Genomic DNA, 15,795 nt, shown 5'->3' with positions numbered 1-15,795 from the left:
TCTTCCCAGAGATGCTGGGTGCTAACATGAATCACTAGAAGTCAATGTGGGTCACAGAGCAACCATAAGGTCTGGACAAAGTCAGGATGAGGGGAGTAAATATGAAAGCTCATTGGTCCAGAACCATCATGGCCTGAGGAGAGAAAAAGGAGGGATGGCAGCTCATCGGTTGGAAACTGAGTTGCTTGAGGAAGGACATGCATCTTCCTCAGAACCGAGCTCCTTGCTTCTGATCCGCTGGATACTGAGGTACCCACAGGGTGGCATCAAAAATAAGATCTGCCCATTACTTGCCTGTTCTCCTCCCTCCACCATCTCTGGGAACCCAGGCTCTTTAGCTCTTTGCCTCCTTACTCCACTAAAAGGGAAACACTGAAGACATCACTTACCCTGCCCACTCATGAGCATAGGTTGCAAGGGTTCCCAGCTTCAGGAACCTGAAGGAGGCTCCTGCTCCTTTTGATGCAGGTGGGGCAGAAATGGATGTCTGGGTTTCCTGAGCAGAACCTGTATCTTTGAACTACTGGAGGATTCAGACAGACACAGGGAGCATTTGCCAAGGAGGAGAAGAAATGTGTGCCCATGTGCCACTGTGAAATGTGGAGAAGCATCTAGAAGTCTGGCCAGAGGCTATGGCAGAAGGCATGGGTTTTCTGGACTGCAGAGGGAGCATGCCATCCTGAGATAAACAGCCTGGTGTGGAACTACCTCTTGGATTGAACATGGTATAACATTTGGACCTGTGTCAAAAAAATTACAAAAGATTTGTTTCAGTAGCAGAAGAATATAGGGGGAAAGGAGGATGGAGGAGTTTAAATGGAAGATTTCCAAGATTCTAGAGGACAATGGTATTTATTCTTGTTATTATTATTATTGTCTTTACTGTGGTTATTATTGGAGACAAGTTGTTCTGGTGTTATGAGTTGTCATCAGTCTCACCATTCTCCTTCCTCAGCTTCCTGTGTAGTGGGATTTCAGGCAGGAGTCGGCCCCGTTGGCTTGGGGAGAACATGATTTCATGAGGAGCAAGTGTTCAGTCACTTCCAAGGGGATCAAAGGAATTATTAAGATTAAAGTGGGGCTTGAGGACGAACCATAATCCAGAGAGAAGGGAATATATGGTATCCCTTGAGCTAATGACTATATCCATTCACTTCCATGCTGGTGGTCAGAAGTCAAGTTAAATCAGGGCTTTAGGGAGACAATTAAACCAGGGATGCCAGTTGTCTTTGGCAGGGCACAGGACGAAGTAACAGAACAGAGTGTTGTGTTTGCTGATGAAGATGTAGGAGCACCTGCCTGTGCCTCAAAGTGTATGTGTGTGTGTCTGTGTGTTTCTGTGTGTGATGTGTGTCTGTCTCTGAGTGTGTCTGTGTGTTTGCATGTGTGTGCGCATGTGTGTGTCCATGTGTATGTATACATGTGTGAATGGGTGCATGTGTCTGTTTGGTGTGAATGTGTGTGTCTGCATATGTGTCTGTGTTTCTTTGCATGTGTGTGTCTATATGTGTTCATGTGTGTGTCTTGTGTGTATGTGTGTTTCTGTGTGATCATGTGTGTCTCTGTGTGCATGTGTGTGTATCTGTGTGTTCATGTGTGGGTCTGTGTGTGCATGCATGTCTGTGTGTATGCATGTGTGTGCATGTTTGTGCATGTGTGTGCATGTGCGTGTTCATTTGTGTGTCTTTCTCTGTGTGTATGCGTGTGTCTGTGTATGTGTCTCTGCGTGTGTGCATGTGTGTGAATTTGTGTGCTTCTGTGTGTGTGTGTGACTGTTTTAGGGGCCATGAGTGGTGATGAGCAGGGAAAGTCATGATTAGGCTTTCATGGTGCTTGAGTGAACAGGTGATTAGGAGAAGGTGAAGTGTGAGAGAGACCTGTATGATGGAGAGTCTGAGTGACCAGGTAAAATGAAGGGTAAGACAAAGACCATGATACAAAGAAGGGAGAGAAAATTGGTCCCAGTCATGAGCAGGATGGAGGACAGGAAGAGTCTAGGCACCAGAGACAGAGTTATCTGTTAGCAGTGTAAGTGCACTGGAGGGTAGGAATTCCGGCAGCCATTTTGGTGACCTGCCCTAACTGTAGAGCCATGGAACATGGAACTTGACGAATGTTCTGTTTCCTACGGGACTCCTGAGTAACTTAACGCTGGACCAGATCACCAAAGAGGGGGTAAAACTTGGTCCCAGAGGACCTGTAGTTTGCTCTGACCGTGTCTTGCCATAGGATCAGAAGAAACTGGGGGTGTAACAGGTTTGTGCCTCTTCCAGATGTGTACGTACACTGTCTCAGGCGTGTACTACCTCTAGGGCAGAGGCCAGGCCTCCTGCTGTATGTGTGACTAACTTGACTCTTTCAATCCCTACTTCAGGGACTCTAGTGGGGTCTTGTCTGCCGTGAGTTCTGTGAAGAACGTAGAATACACAGAGAAAGTGGAATCTCACTTGAGGCTATGGCTACTAAGGGCAACTCTCACGTGAATGTTAAGCAGGGTCTCGCCCAACCAGGAACCATGGGTGAGTGTCTCTGGCCATGGAGGGGTCTCAAGTGGCAGCAGTAATCCTAAATGCTTCCGTCACCAGCCATGCCACAGAGTTGTCACTCGACCTCGTACAAACCCTCCCTCCCCAGACCTAACCTGTTTAGGTATACTATCTGTGCCAAGTATCACGTTTTTACAGAAAGGAGAGACATTGTGGGTGGAATATTAAAAGGACTGATGGTGACCCAAGTCATCAGTTGGGGAGGGGGTGGAGTTAGGTACTTTCAAGGGAATATGGTGGGAAGGGAGACTCAGTCAAGCTCTGCATGGTCTTTTCCAGATGGGCAACAGGGCATCGTTCAGCAGCCTGAAGCCCTGCCTCACACAGTTGTGCAGCAGGTAAGGAAAGTAATTTGCTACGAGGAGAGTCTCTATGCCAGATGTCACTGTCCAGACAAATTCGAGTGTGTCCTAAACTCTGAGATTCCAGCACCAATTCTCGGTGCATTGCGACCTTGGGAAGATAACTTCTCTTTGGGGCTCAGTGTCCTCCAGTAGAGGAATAACCAAAACGGTGAGTCTGTGTGGCTGGTCACCAAAGTCTTGAGAGCCCTGCCATCCTCCATGGTCATCACCAAGGTCTTGAGAGCCCTGCCATTGTCCATGGCTGTCACCATTTTAATACAGTTCTGTCCCTTGAGTCTTGGTGTTCAGATTTGATCTTCAACATGGATGTCTTTCTTTGCAGGACATCACCCAGGTGCCTCTGTTGCTACACTGGCCCACAGTAATTGTACCTCTGAACTATGTTCCAGCGAATTTGAATCCTCAAATGACCATTACTTTTTCATGGAATCCCAGCCAGCCGGTGACTATACCTTGCACGTGAGTACAACAGAGACCATGGAGGATGCTGTGGCTAATGGTACTGTCTCCAAACTCGAGCTTGGTGCTGCAGCATTAGGAGCAGCAAGAAGGAGGAACAAGATGGGAAGGAAAACATGGAGCAAGAGGAGAGGAAAGAAAGGAAGGAGGATGGAAGGGAGGGAGGGAGGGAGGGAGGGAGGAGGGAACGAAAGAAGGGAAGGAAGGAAGGAATTAAGGAAGGAAGGAAGAAAGGAAGGAAGCAAGGAAGGAAGGAAGAAGGTAGGGACAAAAAGATCTAGGGGAATGACAGAGCTACATTTCAGCCTAACTTGCAAGAGAGGTTCTTCCCAGATTTAGTATTTGCTGAACAACATGCTAGGGAAAGCATCCTTCTAAGTCACTCACTCCCTGTGGGCATGCTTGGAAAATATTCTACACAGGAGCATTAGAGAGGACAAGCATATTGCATACAGCAGGCAGTGGACTACAAAATGCTGATACTATCCATCTACACTGAAATGAATGGACACGGGAGAAGGTTCTGCTGAAATCTGGAGGAATAGTTGAAAGGGCCAGAGAGGCCCAGGGAAACGTTTCTGGCCCACAGAGAATGTGTCTGCTAAATGAGCTATCTTATCCTTCATGACCAGTGGGGAGTGGGCAAAGTGGAGGAAAGACCTAGTCTCTGCAGAGGACCATACTCTCATCTTTCCTGGTGCGGTGCAGATCAGAATAGCTGTTGGTCATCTTCAGTGTACCCGGGAAGGAGAGGGTTCACAAAAAGTAGTGTCTCTAGGAGGATCTAAGGAAGGAGGTTGGAGGGAAACCAGGTCAGGTAGTGTGAGGGTCCATCCGAGGACCAGGGGACTAGTGTCATTTGTCCTAGTGTCCACACTCATTCACAATCCCTCAGCCTAATCCCTCAGAGCCCCCGGCCCTCCATATGGTAGTTGTCATCCAGAGTGTTTAACCTCCTGGCTTCTCCTCTGCATGTTCTCAGGACCTCTAACATGATCTTGGAGCCCTGCATCTGCAGTATCCCGCTTGTAGTGCCGTCACACGACATGGTAAATGAGTGGGTCGAGGTTCTTGGAAGGGATGGGCTTGGTGGATGAGAGGAGGAGAAGCTCACAGAGATGGGTGTTTGGTGGAAAGGAATGGAGGCTGGAGGGCCCACTGTGGTCGGGGAGGTGTCTTGTCAGAATTCACTCTCTCGTATCTCTTCCATTGCATCTGTGTCCAGGGCCCTGACAATGCCAACCAGACCAATGATGTCATCTCCACCCAGACCAATGATGTCGCCAACCAGCAGGGTCTTGAAGTCAACACCCAACTGCCAGGTGTTTCCAACCACGGTGCACTCCCTGCTGAGGGGGATAGGCAGAAGACATTGGAGGCTGCAGAGACACTTCTGATTCTTCATAACTCCCCTCAGGCCTAGCAGGAGACTTCCAGCATACCAGGTACCTGGCTCCTTGAACGAGGAACAGGGGGTGGACAGGGTGCGGAAAACGGAGGGCTCCTGACGAGATACTGGAGGCTAGAGTGGGTTAATTCATCAACTTGGAGGCCAGAGCCTTGAGCTCTTCAGTCTGATTAAGAACTGGTACCCAGGGTCTGCTCAGTACATCTTCGCTTTCAAGTGTTTTGCTCAACAGCAGAGGGCCAGTATCCTGAAGTCAAGAAAAGTAGGAGGCCTTCAAGGTGGCAAGTTCTTTATTGAGGGCAGGCCGCAAGCAAAGTGGAAGGAATAGGGCCTGGTGGATTGAATCCCAGCCCACAGTGGTGTCCCAGTCTGCGCCAGCCTGAGAAGGCCTGGGAAGATATGCGCAGGGGATAAGGGCCTCTAATGAAAGGAGATGGTCCTGTGGACTCAGGACACGTTCCATGTAGACATGGAACGATGATGCCTTCTGAAACTGACTTTAGCCAGCACATCACAAGTCCATCAAGGAAGGAATCTGTGAGTGCAGAGGAGAATTTCACAGTCAGCGAGGCTGGAAAGAGGCTTCTGAGTAAAACTGGTCAATGAAGAGCACTGTGTGAATGGGAAGCCGCTCTGGGTGGATGGCGTGGAACAGGGGATGTGCAATGAAGCTGGAGAGCTTGCTTCTCAAAGAGGTCTACCTGGGTTCATGATGTAAGCTGTGCCAGAAATTCTGGGGCCAGGGCTGAAAGATGCAGGCTTCTTGTCAGAGCAAGGATCTTATTCAGAGATCTTGGCCTTGACCTGAAGGAACCTACAGCTGGGAGTGATGGTGGCACGAGTACTGGAGAGAAGGAGTTCAGGTAGGAACAGTTCTGTTCATCAGTCCCTGGGAAAATCTAAGAGCATTTGTTTGGTACATTGCGTGATGACAGGAGAGCCAGGCAGTGACATATTTGTGATCTGACTTTGCCTTTGCATGTCTTTCTGCAGGTCCTGATGGGGAGTGAAGACTACAGCTGTCCTGCCTCTGGATGTCACCACTTCAGCCTACACACTCTGCTTCACCCAATGATACCTGAACATCTTGATAGCACCCCACTCTGGCCCTAAGTGAGATACAAAGCTGGGCTGCCATGGACTTCCTGTCGTTGACTGAATTTGCAACATAGTTCCTGTCCAAACTCATTATATCTTTTTCTTGGGCCTTTATTTGAAGCACCTGAATCTTCCAGTGTGTCATAAAATCTGCACTGTGCTGGGCATTATCAACTCTCTGTTCACAAGATTCAGAGTCCTTAACTTGGCAGCCCTTTTTGTGTCTTCATTGTTTGCATATGCAAATAGTCCTAATGTAGACATGTCTTTGGATATGTCAAGGTTCTTCAACTGGGTTGAGTAACCTGTGTGTGAACATGAATAAAGTTTCATTGTTGTAAAGCACTGAGAAGTATAGACTGACTCTTTAAAAAACATACACCAGTATGTTCAGCGAGTCTGGTTTTATCCCAGGCCTTTTCAGACCCAGGCCAGCTGGCCTTGTTGAGTTCCCGATAGAACATCTCCATTGTCTCAGTGTGTGGGTGCACCCCTCGTGGTCCTGAGTTCCTTGCTCGTGCTCTCTCTTCTTCTGCTCCTGATTTGGACCTTGAGATTTCTGTCCGGTGCGCCAATGTGGGTCTCTGTCTCTGTCTCCTTTCATTGCCTGATGAATGTTAATATTCAGAAGGATGCCTATATGTTTTTCTTTGGGTTCTCCTTCTTATTCAGCTTCTCTAACGGACAATGAGGACTACTGAGAACTCAAGAACAATGGCAATGGGTTTTTGATCCTACTGCACGTACTGGCTTTGTGGGAGCCTAGGCAGTTTGGGTGCTCACCTTACTAGACCTGGATGGATGTGGAGGGTCCCTGGACTTCCCATAGGGCAGGGAACCCTGATTGCCCTTTGGGCTGACGAGGGAGGGGGACTTGATTGGGGGAGGGAAATGGGAGGCGGTGGCGGGGAAGAGACAGAAATCTTTAATAAATAAATAAATTTAATAATAATAAAACAAAAAAACATACACCAGATATTTGGGATCACTGCCTTCTTTGCTACGCTAGCTGAGAGTTTATTATTTGTTTTATTAAGGCACCGCGATCACCAGGTATTGGGTAGAAGGCTTTGTCAAAGGTGCGGCCTCCTTATTGACTAACCATCTTGGGATCTGTAGTACAACCTCTGAACAGGACTATTACCTGTCCCATGGCATATCAGTCTTTGCCATCTGGATGGAGTGAATTGGGATTTGGCCGAAAACACATTGTTCCACCTCGTAGTGCATAGTTTACTAGTAATGCATTGTGAAAGCTGTTCATGCCATATTGTAGAGAGAGACTGCTCTTTCTTTTTTTGGCTGCACAGATCCAAATAATCACACAGAAACTATATTAATGACAATATTGTTTGACCAATAGCTTCGACATATTTCTAGCTAACTCTTATATGTCAAATTAATCGATTTCTATTAATCTGTGAATCATCACGAAGCTGTGGCCTACTGGTCAGGCTCTGGCTGGTGTCTGGCTGGCGTCCTTCTTCTTTGGCATCTACATGGTGTCTCTTTTACTCTGCCTACTTTCTCTTCATATCTCTGTGAGGACTTGCCACCTGTCTTGACTCTACTAAGCCATTGGCCGGCACAGCTTCTTTAATAACCAATGGGAATAAGACATTTCCATAGCATACAGAGGGGAACCCAATATCATCATATGTCAGGTTTGTTGCAATCGTTACAACCCCATCCTCCCTTGGCTCCCAGGATCTAGTCCCCTGGGACACTAATCATGTGATGTAAAGAATCACATTTTAGGAATTAAGCTGTATATATTGCTGTGCTTTCAACTTTCACGCTGATTATGGTTTTAGAAGTCCCTGATCCACAGCACCCTACTTAAAATGTATTTCAGCTTTGAAGAGAAAATAATACACCTATTGACCATGATTGAAAAGTAATTTGTAACTGTGGTTTTGCATTCATATCTTTACACTCAATACAACCGAACAGTGTATTTCTTTGTCGTTTTTAACAGGAAACATGTATTTTGTTCATAAAGGGAGTCGAAACAAAAATTTCATGTTCAAGGAAACCATTGTAAATAGTTAACCTTTACACATATCTTGCACTAAAATCTTTATGTCTAAATTTGCTTTGAGTTGAAGCATATGTACAACAAGATTGTTTCCTGCTGACATGTAGAACCTGCTTTGTGGTCCTTGAAATGATTATCAAGAACTAAAAGAAAAGAAAACAATATTTAAGGCATGATGTGGAAATGCAGTGTAGACTCGACCGCAAGAGCTTTTCTCAATCATGGCCAGAAATGTCTCAAATCTGCCGAATCCTCTGTTAGCCAGTAAAATTGTAAGTCTATGCAAAGAGAAAGCATCTCTGGCAACAGGATTTCTGCATTTGAAGAGGCTGACTCTTGTCCATTGCTGCTTCTTGAGACCCTTTCTGCACATGTTCAGTGGCTTTTTCAGAGGAATGCATTGATGCAGGTGGGTCTTCTGTCCATGTGTTACTTTCATTGGTCAAATAATGAGACTGCCTTGGCCTTTGATAGGACTGCAGCTTAGATAAGTGGAGTAGACAGAAGAAGAGACAGACACCATAGCTCTCCTCTCCGAGATGGAAGCAGGGTAGCATCTTCCCGGTAAGCCACCACCTCGTGGTGCTACACACATACATAGAAATGGGTTAATCAAGATGTGAGAGTTAGCCAGTAAGAGGCTAGAGCTCATGGGCCAAGCAGTGTTTAAATGAATACAGTTTCCATGTAATTATTTTGGGTAAAGCTAGCCCGTGGCCAGGAGCCGGGTGGCAGGATGCGGCCCACAGCTCCTTCTACAATGCATTAACACAGGAAGGCCTCTTGGTCAAAACACCTTGTGTACCCAAAGCAAGGCAACTCCCATCCTGGTAAAATTTGAGAAAGTTTCTGGTCTTTTTCTTTATATTTTTGTTCGTTTATTCATTTACTTCTTTAATCTTCTCTCATATATGATCCTGACTGCAGTTTTCCCTCCCTTCTCTCCTCCCAGTCATTCCCCCCACCACTCCTCTCCTTCAGACCCACTCTTCCTCTGTTCCCTATCAGAAATAAGCACGTCTCCCAGGCATATCAACCAAATATGGCATATCAAGTTACAGTAAGACTACAGACATACCCTCCTATCAAGACTGCAGTAGACAGCCCAGGAGGAGGAAAGGGGTCCGGTCCCAGGAGCAGGCCAAAGAGTCAGAGACTGGGCCATCCCCACTATTAGGAGTCCCACAAGAACACCACGCTACACAGTCATAACATTTATGCAGAGGACCTAAGTCAGACTCATACAGGCTCCCAGATTGTCACGTCAGTCTCTGTGAACCCCTTTGAATCCTAATGAGTTGATTCTGTGGGTTGTATTCCTGTGGCTCCTGCAATCCCCTCTGGCTCCAATAATACTTCCTCCCCTTTTCTGAAGAGGCATTCCCCGAGTTCCACCTACGGTTTGACTGTGAGCCTCTGCTTCAGTTAGGGTTTCCATTACTGAGAAGAGACACCACAACCACAGAAACTCCTGTAAAGGAAAACATTTGATTGTGGTGGCTCGCTTTCAATCCAGAGGTTCAGTCCATTATCATCATGGTGGGACAAAGTGACATGCAGGAGAACATGCTGCTTGAGAGGTAGTTGAGAGTTCTATATCTTGTACAGGCTATAGAAATTGGTCTGATACACTGGGTGTGGATTGAGCCTATCTGAGACCTGAAAGCCTGCCTCCACAGTGATGCACTTCCTCCAACAAGGCCAAACCAACCTCAACAAAGCTCACACCTAATAGAGGCATTACCTTTGTGGGTCGTTTTCTTTCAAACCACCACATTCCACACCCTGGTCCCCAAAATCTTGTGCCATATCATTATGAAAAAATGCATTCAGTCAAAATTTAAAAGGCTCCGTAGTCTGTTACTGTTTCAACAATGTTTAAAATTCCAAGTCTCTCCATTTAATTAGATGTTAGCTGTCGGCTTGCTGTATATACCTTTTATTATATTTAGGTATGACCCTTGTATCCCTAATCTCTCCAATACTTTTATCATAAAGGGATGTTGAATTTTGTCAAATGCTTTTTCAGCATCTAATGAAATGATCACATGGTTTTTTTATTTCAGTTTATTTATATGATGGATTACATTGATAGTTTTTCGTATGTTGAACCAGCCCTGCATCCCTGGGATGAAGCCTACTTGATCATAATGGATAATTTTTCTAATGTGTTCTTGGATATGGTTTGCCAGTATTTTGTTGAGGATTTTTGCATCAATGTTCATGAGTGAGATTGGTCTATAATTTTCTTTCTTGGTTGAGTCTTTGTGCGGTTTTGGTATCAGGGTAACTGTAGCTTCATAAAAGGAATTTGGCAGTGCCTCTTCTGTTTCTATATTGTGAAATACATGAAGGAGTATAGGTATTAGTTCTTCTTGGAAGTTCTGGAAGAATTCCGCATTGAAGCCATCTGGTCCTGGGCTTTTTTTGGTAGGGAGGTTTTTGATAACCTCTTCTAATTCTTCGCGACTAACAGGTCTATTTAGGTTGTTCACCTGGTCCTGGTTTAACTTTGGTATATGGTATTTATCTAAGAAAGTGTCCATTTCCTTTACATTTTACAGTTTTGTGGCATATAGGCTTTTGTAGTAAGATCTAATGATTCTCTGAATTTCCTCTGTGTCTGTGGTTATGTCCCCCTTTTCATTTCTGATCTTATTCATTTGCAAATTCTCTCTCTGCCGTTTGATTAGTTTGGATAGGGGTTTATCAATCTTGTTGATTTTCTCCAGGAACCAGCTTTTTTGTTTCATTGATTCTTTGTATTGTTTTCTGTGTTTCTATTTTGTTGATTTCAGCCCTCAGTTTGATTATTTCCAGTCTTCTACTCCTCCTAGGTGAGTCTGCTTCTTTTTTTTTCTAGAGCTTTCAGGTTAGCTGTTAAGTCTCCAATGTGAGCTTTCTCTGTTTTCTTTAAGTGGGCACTTAGTGCTATGAACTTTCCTCTTATGACTGCTTTCATAGTGTCCCATAAGTTTAAGTATGTTGTTTCCTTATTTTCATTGAATTCCAGGAAGACTTTAATTTCTTTCTTTATTTCTTCCTTAATCCAGGTATGGTTCAGTAGTTGACTGTTCAGTTTCCATGAATTTGTAGGCTTTCTGGGGGTAGGATTGTTGTTGAATTCTAACTTTAATCCATGGTGATCTGATAAGACACAGGTGGTTACTAATATTTTCTTGTAACTGTGGATGTTTGCTTTGTTACCAACTATGTGGTCGATTTTTGAGAAGGTTCCATGAGCTGCAGAGAAGAAGGTATATTCTTTCCTATTTGGGTGGAATGTTCTATAGATGTCTGTTAAGTCCATTAGATTCATTACCTCCATTAATTCTCTTATTTCTCTGTTAGGTTTCTGTCTGATTGACCTGTCCATTGGTGAGAGAGGAGTGTTGAAGTCTCCTACGATTAGTGTGTGCGGTTTGATGGCTGCCTTGAGTTTTAGCAATGTTTCTTTTATGTACGTGGGTGCTTTTATATTAGGGGCATAGATGTTCAGGATTGAGACTTCATCCTGATGAACTGTTCCTGTTATGAGTATAAAATGTCCCTCTCCATCTCTTCTGATTGATTTAAGTTTGAAGTCTACTTTGTTAGAGATTAGTATGGCCACACCTGCTTGTTTCTTAGGTCCATTTGCTTGCTAAGCCTTTTCCCAGCCCTTTACTCTGAGTAGGTGCCTGTCTTTGTGGTTGAGGTGTGTTTCTTGTAAACAGCAGAATGTTGGATCCTGTTTTCGTATCCAATCTCTTAGCCTGTGCCTTTTAATAGGTGAGTTGAGTCCATTGACATTAAGTGATATTAATGACCAGTGGTTGTTAACTCCGGTCATTTTTTTAGTTGTAGAGTTTAAGTGTTTCCCTTCTTTGATATGTGTTGGTGAAGGGTCTCTAGATGTCTGAGTTATTATGGTCATTGTCGGACTCCTTGGTTAGTGATTTTCCTTCTATTACTTTCTGTAAGGCTGGATTTGTGGCTGCGTATTGTTTAAATTTGTTTTTATCCTGGAAAATTTTATTTTCTCCATTTATAGTGAATGAAAGCTTGGCTGGGTATAGTAATCTGGGCTTGCATCCTTGGTCTCTTAGTGTCTGCAGCAATCTAGCCAAGACCTTCTGGCTTTCATGGTTTCCATTGAGAAGTCAGGTGTAATTCTGATAGGTTTCCCTTTATAAGTTACTTCAACTTTTTCCTTTTCAGATTGCAAATGGATGGAAATAGAAAACACTATCCTGAGTGAGGTAACCCAGACCCAAAAAGATGAATATGGGATGTACTCACTCATAATTGGTTTCTAGCCATAAACAAGGGTCACCGAGTCTACAATTGGTGATCCCAAAGAAGCTAAGTAAGAAGGTGAACCAAAGGAAAAACATATAGTTGTCCTCTTGGCTATGGGAAGTAGACAAAATTGCCGGGGAGAAAATGAGATCTTGGGGTTGGGGTGGGATGGGGGTAAGGGGAGATGGGGAGAGAAACGGGAGAAGGGGAGAATGGGGGGAACTTGGGGAAAAAGGAGGATTGGGATAAAGAAGGTTAGATAGGGGAGCACGGAAGCACAATTCTTAGTTAAGGGAGCCACCTTAGAGTTGGCAAGAGACTTGAACCTAGAGTGGCTCCCAGATGCCCAAGCCGAGGTCCCCAGTTAGTTCCTTGGGCAGCTGAGGATAGGGAACATGAAATGACCCTATCCTATAGCAATACTGACGAATATCTTGCATATCGTCATAGAACCTTTATCTGGTGATGGATGGAGATAGAGACAGAGACCCACACTGGAGCACTGGGCTGAGCTCCCAAAGTCCCAATGAGGAGCAGAAGGAGGGAGAACATGAGCAAAGAAGTCGGGACCACGAGGGGTGCACCCACCCACTGAAACAGTGGAGCTGATCTATTGGGAGCTCACCAAGGCCAGCTGGACTGTGACTGAAAAAACATGGGATAAAACTGGACTCTCTGAGCATGGCGAACAATGAGGGCTGATGAGAAGCCAAGGACAATGGCACGGGGTTTTGAACCTACGTAATGTGCTGGCTTTGTGGGAGCCTAGCCAGTTTGGATGTTCACCTTCCTAGGAATGGACGGAGAGGGGAGGACTTAGGACTCACCACAGGGCAGGGAACCCTGAATGCTCTTTGGACTGGAGAGGGAGGGGGAGAGGAGTGGGGGGAGGGGGAGAAAGGTGGGAGGAGGGGGAGAGAAAAGGGAGGCTGGGAGGAGGTGGAAACTTGTTTTTTTTCTCCTTTTCTCAATAAAAAAAATGAAAAAAAATAAAATTCCAAGTCTCTTCTGAGACTCAATCTTACAACGATAATCCCACTGTAAAATCAAAAGCAAAAAGCACATCACATGCTTCCAACATACAGTGGCACAGCATTTACATTATCATCCTAAAATATAGGGGAAGGGAGCATAGTGAGGAAATACTGGAAACCAGCTGAGAAAACTTCAAACTCTGCATCTTCATGTCTGATGTCACAGTGCTCTTCAGATTTTCAACTCCTTCCTGCTTTGCTGACTACAATACACTTCTCTCTCTTGTGTGGGTACCACTCCCTGTTAGCAACTTTCCTTGACAAGTATTCCACGGTTCTGACACCCCAGCATCTTGGGGTCTCCATAGAAATGTAGGACTCGCCTTCCTAGCTTGACACAATGTCTTCTCTGGGCCTCCAGGTTCAGAGACACTTCTGACATGTGCTTGCCTCAGCAGCTTTCCTTAGTCTTGGAGCAACTATTTTCTATCCCTAAAGACAGAACTAAGTGGTTGAAACTTCCCAGTTCTGCTGCTTGCTGGGGCTGAAACATATACCCTTCAATTAATTTCATCTTCAGCAAGATGAGTTCATTCACTGACTAAACTTGGCTGTCCTGGAACTTCTTTTGTACACCAGTTTGGCCTAGAATCAGACATCTGCCAGCTTCTGCCTTTGGAGTTCTGGGATTAATGTCTTGCATCAACACATCGGGCTCCAAGCTTTTCTTCAATTGCTTTTCCCAAGTTGCAAATTTGTCTGTGGAGATCTTGCCCTGAAGTCACCATTCCTTTTATTCTGTTTCTTCTTCTGTTTATCTCTTTGAACACAGCATTTACCTCTATTCCATTTCCTGCTTCTCCATTTCTTCTCAAATTTTGCATTTTTCAATTTACCTGGCCCAACTTTCTCCTTTTTGTTATAAATATTTATCCTATATAATCCAATAATAAAAACACAGAAGCAGATATTGGGGTTCAACCTGAAGATCAGAAAAGCAAAGCACACAAACCTCTAGAGAGCTCTTACCTCTATGAAATCTTCAGATTGAAGGAGAGCAAGTTCCTATCTCATCCCGCCTTCTATTCCTCTTCAGTGCTGAGATTAAAGCCAAGCCTATCCACGGTTGGCCTCTGTGACTAACAAGTGTGGCTGCTGGGATTAAAGGTGTGTGCCACCACTGCCTGAACTATATGAATTTAGTTTTCCCTGTGACAGCTGTCCTGAAGCCAGCAGTTTCTCTATTGCTAAAGACCATTGCTTAACCCATACATATTTGTCTGTCTACCATTTTAAATGTAGGGCGGTTGGTCCTTTTAAAAGAGCAGCAACTGTTTTGCCCTGTTCTTTTACTACCTAAATGGTCAGGGACTGTACTTTATAAGATCTTGCAAGAAATTTTCATAAACAGATGTTAACTTACGGTTTGTTTCTATGATTGGAGTAATGTTAATCTGAGTATACCATTGCGGTAACAAATCACGTCACCACAAATTCATTTCTATGTTATAAACATTTGGTTTCAAATTCTCTCTATTCTTCTGACTCTATAGAGTCAACACATCTTGTGCTCTGCCTTACCTGAGATGAAGTTTTGATCCCCAAAAGCTGTATATCTACATACTGAGGAGGCAAATTTGCATGCCAAAATTCTTATAAAATTATTGCTACACGCACACCTGAGTCTAGCAGAAGTTCAATGACAACGTAATGTGTTTGTCCCAGTTTCAAACTGTCTAGCTCATTCTGAAACAGAGACACAAATCCTTCCATTGCAATGGTGTTTCCCATAATTTGATGTGGGAAAAAACTCTCTCTTTTAGCCAATTCATCCTTTAAATATTCCCAATTGTCTTTCCAAATCTACCGACAATGTTGGCGAAGATGTGAGCGTTATTGCTGCTGCATAGAACAGTAAAAGATGAGTGGATTTCAAGACAGCTGGCTAGTTTGACAGCAGCCCAAGAAGGGGCTTCAGGAAGAGCCTGCAACACAGGGTGGAATAAAGGGAGAGGGAGAAGGAGAGGGAGAGGGAGAGAGAAAGAGTAGTGTGAAAAATGCACAGGGAATTGTTTGGGAAAGCTCACATGATGGGAGCTGCCTGAAGGCAGGACCAGCCTGTGGCGTTTGCCCCCCAGGGCCTTCTGGAGTTTGGATGGAGGCTGAAGACTGTTTCTGAGAAGTTACAACAGGAAAATCCAAAACATGCTCAGAGGCTTGGGGACAAAAGAAAAGAAAGCCTGGCTGAGTGAGGCTGGAGCCCAATGTGTAGCTATCGTGGGAGCCCCATGTGCAGCTCCAGCCTGAGCCGGTGACTAAAAATCCAAAGGCAAAAGGCTTTTTCATGAATTTGTATCCCAAACATTGGGTGCCAAATTTAAGATGAATAAATAAAACCTGGGGATCAAACTGAAAATCAGAAAAGCAAAGCAGACAAGTCATTAGAGAACTCTTACCACTAGGAAATCTTCAGCCTAAAAGGGGGTAAGCTCCCGCCCCATTCCTACTTATTTTCTTCTCAAGTGCTAGGATTAAAGGTGTGCGCCACCACCACCTGGCATCTACGGCTACCTAGTATGACTGCTCAGATTAAGGGTGTGTGCCACCACTGCCTGGCCTGCATGGC

The sequence above is a fragment of the Microtus oregoni genome, unplaced genomic scaffold (genome assembly GCF_018167655.1).
Source record: "Microtus oregoni isolate MIOR12 unplaced genomic scaffold, Mior012 000171F_ref0000002, whole genome shotgun sequence".
Taxonomy (NCBI): domain Eukaryota; kingdom Metazoa; phylum Chordata; class Mammalia; order Rodentia; family Cricetidae; genus Microtus; species Microtus oregoni.
This window is presented reverse-complemented; position numbering follows the sequence as displayed.